The sequence below is a fragment of the Vidua chalybeata genome, chromosome 1 (assembly GCF_026979565.1).
Source record: "Vidua chalybeata isolate OUT-0048 chromosome 1, bVidCha1 merged haplotype, whole genome shotgun sequence".
Classification (NCBI taxonomy): domain Eukaryota; kingdom Metazoa; phylum Chordata; class Aves; order Passeriformes; family Viduidae; genus Vidua; species Vidua chalybeata.
This window is the reverse complement of record NC_071530.1, coordinates 92,702,861-92,710,092: the sequence shown is the minus strand read 5'-3', so window position 1 is coordinate 92,710,092 and position 7,232 is coordinate 92,702,861.

Below are 7,232 nucleotides of genomic sequence, written 5' to 3'. Positions count from 1 at the left end.
GCTAAGGAATGTGATGCCCAATGGTTGATTTTGGCAGTGGAAGGTTTGGCTGAGTCAGGAATATAATAGCAGGTTCCTCTAGTAGCAACCACCCTTGGACAAGAGACTATCACAAAGGCACCCAAAAATGAGGAACTTTGAATAGAGGTGAGTCAAGTCTCTTTCTACAGCTTTCCTACTTGTACTTTTCACATTCATGTTCATTTGCCCAATATACAAAGCTAAAATTTCAGTTATGCTGTAGAGAGGAGGGAGAGAGAGGGGTTTAATTGTATAAAATTAAGCGTGGTTCTGGGAGAAATTGGCAACACCCTCTGAGGACACTGAAACATGTCTTTTGATTAATTATTTGTATTATAGCAACACCTAGAGGCCACAACAGAGATCAGGACCCCATTTTGCTACCTACTCTAATTAGCACCTCCAGTTCCCACCCAGGAGAAGCTCCAGTCCAAACAGATAAAATAAGAAGAAATAGGAGAATGCCAACCCAAGAGCATACAGCATCTCAGTCTTAGAGTTGGGAATAAAACTTTCTGTTTGCTGAGCTAGTGTCCAGTGAATGCTCTTATTTAGTTTTACTTTTCTTTCCATTATGCTGCCACTGTATTAAATTATAAAAACATGATAAAAGCATTGACAAATTCAAAATAACTCAGGTATTCAAACTGACCTTTCTTACCCTGCTTATGAAGTCATCCATGAGACTATTCAAAATCGTGGTCAATCACATGTTTTGTCAAGCAAACTAGATAGTATTTAGAAAACAAATACTTATCTGTCCTTTATTAAATTAATGAAGCCAACCATTAGGAATATTGCAATATATGGATTAAACAATAATTACGAATGGACAAAAAGGATTAACTTTTAAAAATGCCAAACCATTCATGTATTAATTGAATAAATAGGATGCCAGTTAATCAAATTCTTAGCAGCAGAGGACATATTTGAGAATTGTATTCCAGACTTGCGTTTGTGAGTATTACCAATGCATTGATTTGTCAAATAAAAGTAAAAGAAACTTGTTTACCAAATGGAAACACTTACAGCAAGTTTTATTCTGTTTTCTTTTTTAGCTTTAGTTACCTTTATGTTCATAGTCATAATATGGAATGTCCTGGCTGCATTTGATTACAGAAGGAGTTTAAATACTTGAAATTGTTATATGGCTGTGAAAGTCAAATGAGGTAAAGATTCTGACCTTACCCCACAAAACCAAGGATTTTCTTTATAAAGAAGCATGGGATTCCACTTTACACTGGTTTTGGTTGGGACAGAGTTAATTTTTGTCTCAGTAGCTGGTGTGGGGCTGTGCTTTGGATTTGTGCTGGAAGCAGTGTTGGTAACAAAGGGATGTTTTCATTACTGCTGAGCAGAGCTTACACAGAGCCAAGGCTCTTTTTGCTCCCCACCCTGCCAGCGATAAAAGCTGGGGGTACACAAGAAGTTGGGAGGGGACACAGCTGAGACAGTGTCTACAACTGACCCAAGGGATTTTCCATACCGTTCGCACCACGCTCAGCAATAAAAGCTGGGGAAAGAAGAAGGCAGGTGGGGACATTCAGAGTGGTGGCATTGGTCTTCCCAAGTCCCAAGCATGATCGAGGCCTGCTGTCCTGGGGATGGCTGAACACCTGCATGCCCATGGGAAGGGATGAATGAATTCCTTGTTTTGCTTTGCTTGCATGTGCAGCTTTTGCTTTCTCTATTCACCTATCTTTATTACTGGGAGAAACCCAAGAGTTTTCTCCCTTTTAGTCTTCTGATTCTGTCTCCCAGCCCGCCAGTGGGGAGTGAGCAAGTGGCTGTGTAGGGCTCAGTTGCCTGCTGGGGTTAAACCACAGCATAGATATAAATGATGCTCTGTATATGGCAAAGATCCTTATGTGTGTATAGTGAAACTACTCAAATAGTACAAGGTTCTGAAGTCATGCCAAAGATAAAACCATGGGGAAAAAAAAGGCATTTTTTTCACAGTGTTTAATATTTTCATAGAATCATTGAAACATTTAGGTTGTAAAAGACCTCTAAGATCATTGAGCCCAACAGTTAACCTAGCACTGCCAAGTCCATGAAAAAGCCATGTCCCCAGGTGCCACATGTACATGCCTTTTAAATACCCCAGAGGCAGTGACTCTATCACTTCTATGGACAGCCCATTCGAGTGCTTGACAATCCTTTCAGTGAGTAAATTTTTCCTAACATCCAATCTATACCTTCCCTGGCACAACCTGAGTCCATTTCCTCTTGTCCTATCACTTGTTACCTGGGAGAATAGACTGATCCCTGCCTGGCTACACCCTCCTTTCAGGCAGTTGTAGAGAGCGATAAGGTCACCCCTGAGCCTCCTTTTCTCCCCAAACAATCCCAGCTCCCTCAGCCACTGCTTGAAGCACTTCCCATCCAGACCCTCCGCCAGCTCCTTAGCCCTCCTCCAGACTCACTCCAGCACCTCAATGTCATTCTTGTTCTCAGGAACCCAAAAGTGAACTTGGGATTTGAGGTGCCAAGTACACAGGGATGATCTCTCCTCTGGTTCTGCTGGCCTCATATTCCTGACACAGGCCAGGAAGCCATTGACTTCCTTGGCCACCTGGGCACATGATGGCTCATGTTCAGCCACTGTCAATCAGCACTCCCAGGACCTTTTCCACCAGCATCTTTCCAGCCACTCTGCCCCCCGCCTATACCCCCTGCCTGGGGTTGTTGTGACCCAAGGGCAGGACCTGGCACTTGTTGAAGCTCATACAGTTGGTCTCAGCCCATCAATCCAGCCTGTCTAGATCCTCTGCAGAGCCTTTCTGTAGATCAGTATTCCCATCCAGTAGATTGATATTCCCACCCAAGTTGGTGAGAGTATGCAAACTTACTGAGGGTGCACCTGATCGCCTCATCCAGATCATTGATACATATATTAAACAGAACTGGTCCCAGCAGTGAGCCCTGGGGAATATCACTCATGACCAGCCATCAGCTGGATGTTATTCACCACTACTCTCTGGGCCTGGCCATACAGACAGCTTTTTATCCAGCAAAGAATACATGCATCCAAGACATGGGAAACCAGTTTCTCCAGGAGAATGCTGTGGGAAATGGTGTCAAAGGCTTAACTGAAGTTTAGGTAGGCAACATTTCTTTAATCCACTAAGTGAGTCACCTTGTCACAGAAGATCAGGTCAGTCAAGCAGGACATGCCTTTCATAAACCCGTGTTGTCTGGACCTGATACCCCAATTGTCCTGTATATGCCACTTGCTGCCACTCAGGATTATCTGCTCCATTTTAGATTATTTATCAGTTTTCCTAAAAGGAACAGAGAACGCAGGGCTTATTTAGGTGGAAGTTTATCTCAAAGAAACAAATAAATAAATAAACTTGCTATGTGACATTTAAAGAAAGAAATGGTTTTAAGTACCTGAAATAGCTCAAATAAGCCAAAGTCTTTAACTTGCAAAATAACGTATTAAAAAAACTCTCTTCATGACAACTTCCACAGTGGTCTATGATAAAACATTACTGTAGAATGAAAGTGAATTACAGAAATGCTTGATACTGGGGAAATTTTCAAATATAGCAGGCAGAAAACAGAAATTAATTTACCTTTCATGGGTTCTTATTATTTCTCTTGCTGTGTTTCCTAATTAATTGACTGTATTGATGTTTACATAGGGATTTGCTCCTTTCCAACTTTGCTTGATCCTGTGAAGAAGTCAGAATGCTGCATTTGTAGTATCACATTTATTGCCATGGCAACAGTTAGGGATTTCACAAACACTAATTAGGGTTGGCAACTTGGAATGTTTTCAGTGCGGTCCCATATAATTTTCCCTCTTTTATCCATTTCTCATTATACCTTACTTTAACGATTGACTTCTTCAGTCTGTGTACAGGTTTTTTCCTACATGACCTCAGGATTCAGTTAATACCTCCTCTGATTTGCAGCCACCTTTCTTACACATTCTCACATACTCAGTTAAGAAGCAACTGCAGTCCTACCTGCATTTGTGTTAAGCTCCATTTCTTCCACTTCAAATTAGTCCAAGTTTCAGTACAACCAGCTGGCTTCTAAGTAGTAAGGAAAGGAATGGAGGCTTAGCTGTATCTTCCAAGCTACTTTTAAAGGTAGATGCTAAATCTTGCTCAAGGTGGACTACAAGCCTTCTGTTCACAGAAGCCTACGTTCTGTGAACATCCAAAAGATCATATCAAATATTTTAATTCAAGCATATCAAAAGCATTTATGGACACTTAATTTATTACACAATAATATAGAGAGCTGTGCCCACACGAGCCTCATGAAGTTTAACAAGGCCAAGTGGACACTCTTGTGCATGGGTTAATCCCAAACATGAGTACAGGCTGGTCATCAGCCAGCTGAGAGCAGCCCTGTGGAGAAGGACCCAGCAGGACTGGTGCATGAGAAACTGAATATGAGTTTCATATTCAGTGTGAATGCAAAATGGGCTTACAGCCCAGGAAGACAATTGTACTCTGGGATTCATCAAAATAAGAATGGCCAGCAGGTTAAGAGAGGTGATCTTCCATTCCTCTCTAGTGAGACCCCACCTGGAATATTATGTTCAGGTTAGAGCCCCCAATATAAGAAGGACATGGCCCTGCTCAAGTGAAGAGCCAGAAGAGGCCCAGAAAGATGACCAGGGGCTGGAACTCTTCCCCGTGAGTACTGGCTGAGAGAATTGGGGTTGTTCACATGGAAGAGAGAAGGCCTCAGGAGACTTTGTTTTGGCCTTCCAGTACTTTAGAGAGGCCTAGAGGAAAGAGGGGGAGGAATTTCTTATCAGGGAGTGTACTGGTAGGGCAAGGGACAATGGTTTTAAACTGACAGAGGATAATTTTATATTAGACATTAGGAAGAAATTCCTTATTCTGAAGTTTGTGTGACACTAGAACAGGTTGCCCAGAGAAGGTGTGGATGCCCCATCCCTGGAGCTGTTCAAGGCCAGGCTGGATGGGGCTTTGAGCAATTTGGTCTAGTGGAAGGTGTCTCTGCCCATTGCAGGGGATTTTGAACTGGATCATCTTTAAGGTCCCTTCCAACCCCAACCATTCTATGGCTCTATGACTAATCATGTATTAAGGTCATTCAATTGAGTTAGCGCCCAAAAGTCTTATCTCAAAAGTCTTATCAAGCCCTGTGCTGGTAGTGAACCTTTGAGCCTCTCAAAAAGCAAAATGTATTCATTTGTTAACAAAGGAAGAAGGTAAATTTGTGATGGTATCACCAGCAAGAGGGGAGGTTTCATTTCATTGTGCGTGCTCAGGTTAAGAAAGAGAAGTGTCTACCATTCAAAGTAAAAGATTCCCATTCTGGAGCTCTCTTGAGGACAAGTCCCAGCTGGTTGTCAAACTGTCTTCCCCCAAAAAAAGACATCCAAACAAAACCAAGGAGAGAAAATCTAATTTGGAAAGGAATATGATAAATCAAATTGGTTAGAGTATATTTATACTCCAAGACACTACAAATTACTAGATAGAAAGAGAAAAATAATGCAACCACCTGAATTGTCTTTGTTACAGATGAAATCATATAATTTGTTTCTAATACAGAAAGGATTTTGTGCATTATTAACGGAAAATAGGTATTTGAAGAATAAATTCTGAGTCTGATCACCATCTTCTTTCCCTATGTGATGGGGTGGTAAAAAAACTTTTAAATTTTGGAAAAATGTCTCATAAGGTATGAAGGAATTGAGAGTTGGTCTCGATGGTAAATCACTGAATCTCTTTAGGAGATTATAGTTGAAATCAGGGAAGAGTTATTATACTTTATAAGGAGATCTTATTGAAATAAACAGTATGATGTGTTAAAAAAATAGATTGGACATTCAAGTCAAGAATGAACATTGGAAGAAGCTGTCTATTTCCACAGACATTGAGAATGCTGACATTGACATTTAAAGAAAGCTTTTAACTGAAAAAAAGCCTGCTGCCTCAGAAGTTTATGTTTGCCTCCCTGTTTTTTGAGGAAAGACTAGACTGTGCCAACGTGCCCAGTTTTTGACAATGCCTCCTGCTGCAGTTCACTGCAAAGATCAGTTTTAAAACCTAGTCCTAATGCTTTTGAGAAATTTGAACCCAGAGCCCTTCAGCCTTTGGGACCTTATTTTCATAACTTAACTTTGTTCCCCCTATCCTTAATTTCAAAAGGCATGGCCAAATTCATGACAGGGCTTTTTGCAAGCTTTGTGAACTGGGCCACAGTCAAGAATTTCCACACTGAGTAATTTTATTACATGAAGTTTCCTGCCTGCTGTACAGAACTGTGCAATATTCAGCATGAACATCTGCTTTTTGTCTGATTGGTAAAGGAAACTCTGGTAGACTGCTGCCCCTTTGAAATTAAGGAGTTGGGGAACAAATTTAAATCATGAAAATAAAATGCCAAAGCTGGAGGGCTCTGGGTTCAAATTTTACAGGAGCAATGACGCTCTGTTTTAAACTGATCTCTTGAGGAAAGCACAGTGGAAAGTATTTCCATCCACTGGGCAAGCTGGCACATTTCAGTCTTTTGGAAAGAGAAGCAGGATCCATCACACATTCAGCTGCAGAACTACACCCACTTTGGACCTAAGTTATAGCTTTCAGTGGAAGATTTTCAAGGTAAGTTAACAAGGATGGCTGAACCTGAGAAACTAAAAATTTAGATAAATATAGATAATATATTAAAAATATATATTATGAACTTAGCTGAAATCTTTAAATTCTCTTATGAAACATGAAACTTTTAAAAAAAATCTTTTACTCCAGGCCTCCAAATCAGCCTCTCATCCCATGAGATGGAGTTGTTAACACAACATTAAAAGGCTTCAGAATCATGCAACTGGACTCTCAGGGGCAGGAAAAATCCCCAAAATGTAATAAATATGGTGGAAAATAAATTTGGTGTTAGCACTCTCCACTTTTCCATACTGCGTTACTCTTGCAGCTCAAGCCTGGTTCTGTCTGGGTTACTGCATGATTTGGGCTGCAGCATTGCAGATGTGACCAGCACACGGCAGAACAACTGTCAGCGGCAGGGACACCAACACACCACACTCACTTCTTCCCTCTGCAGTGCCTTCCCTTCCTTGGGCTAGGGCAGGGATCAGGTGAATGGGAGGAGAAACAGCAAAAAACTCATCTGGCTTAAAACTAACCTGATGTTCCCAGGTTGGGGTCTTGTCTGTGCTCCTCCTGTCAAGTTATTGTCCAGTCCCTGGTGTAAGAAGA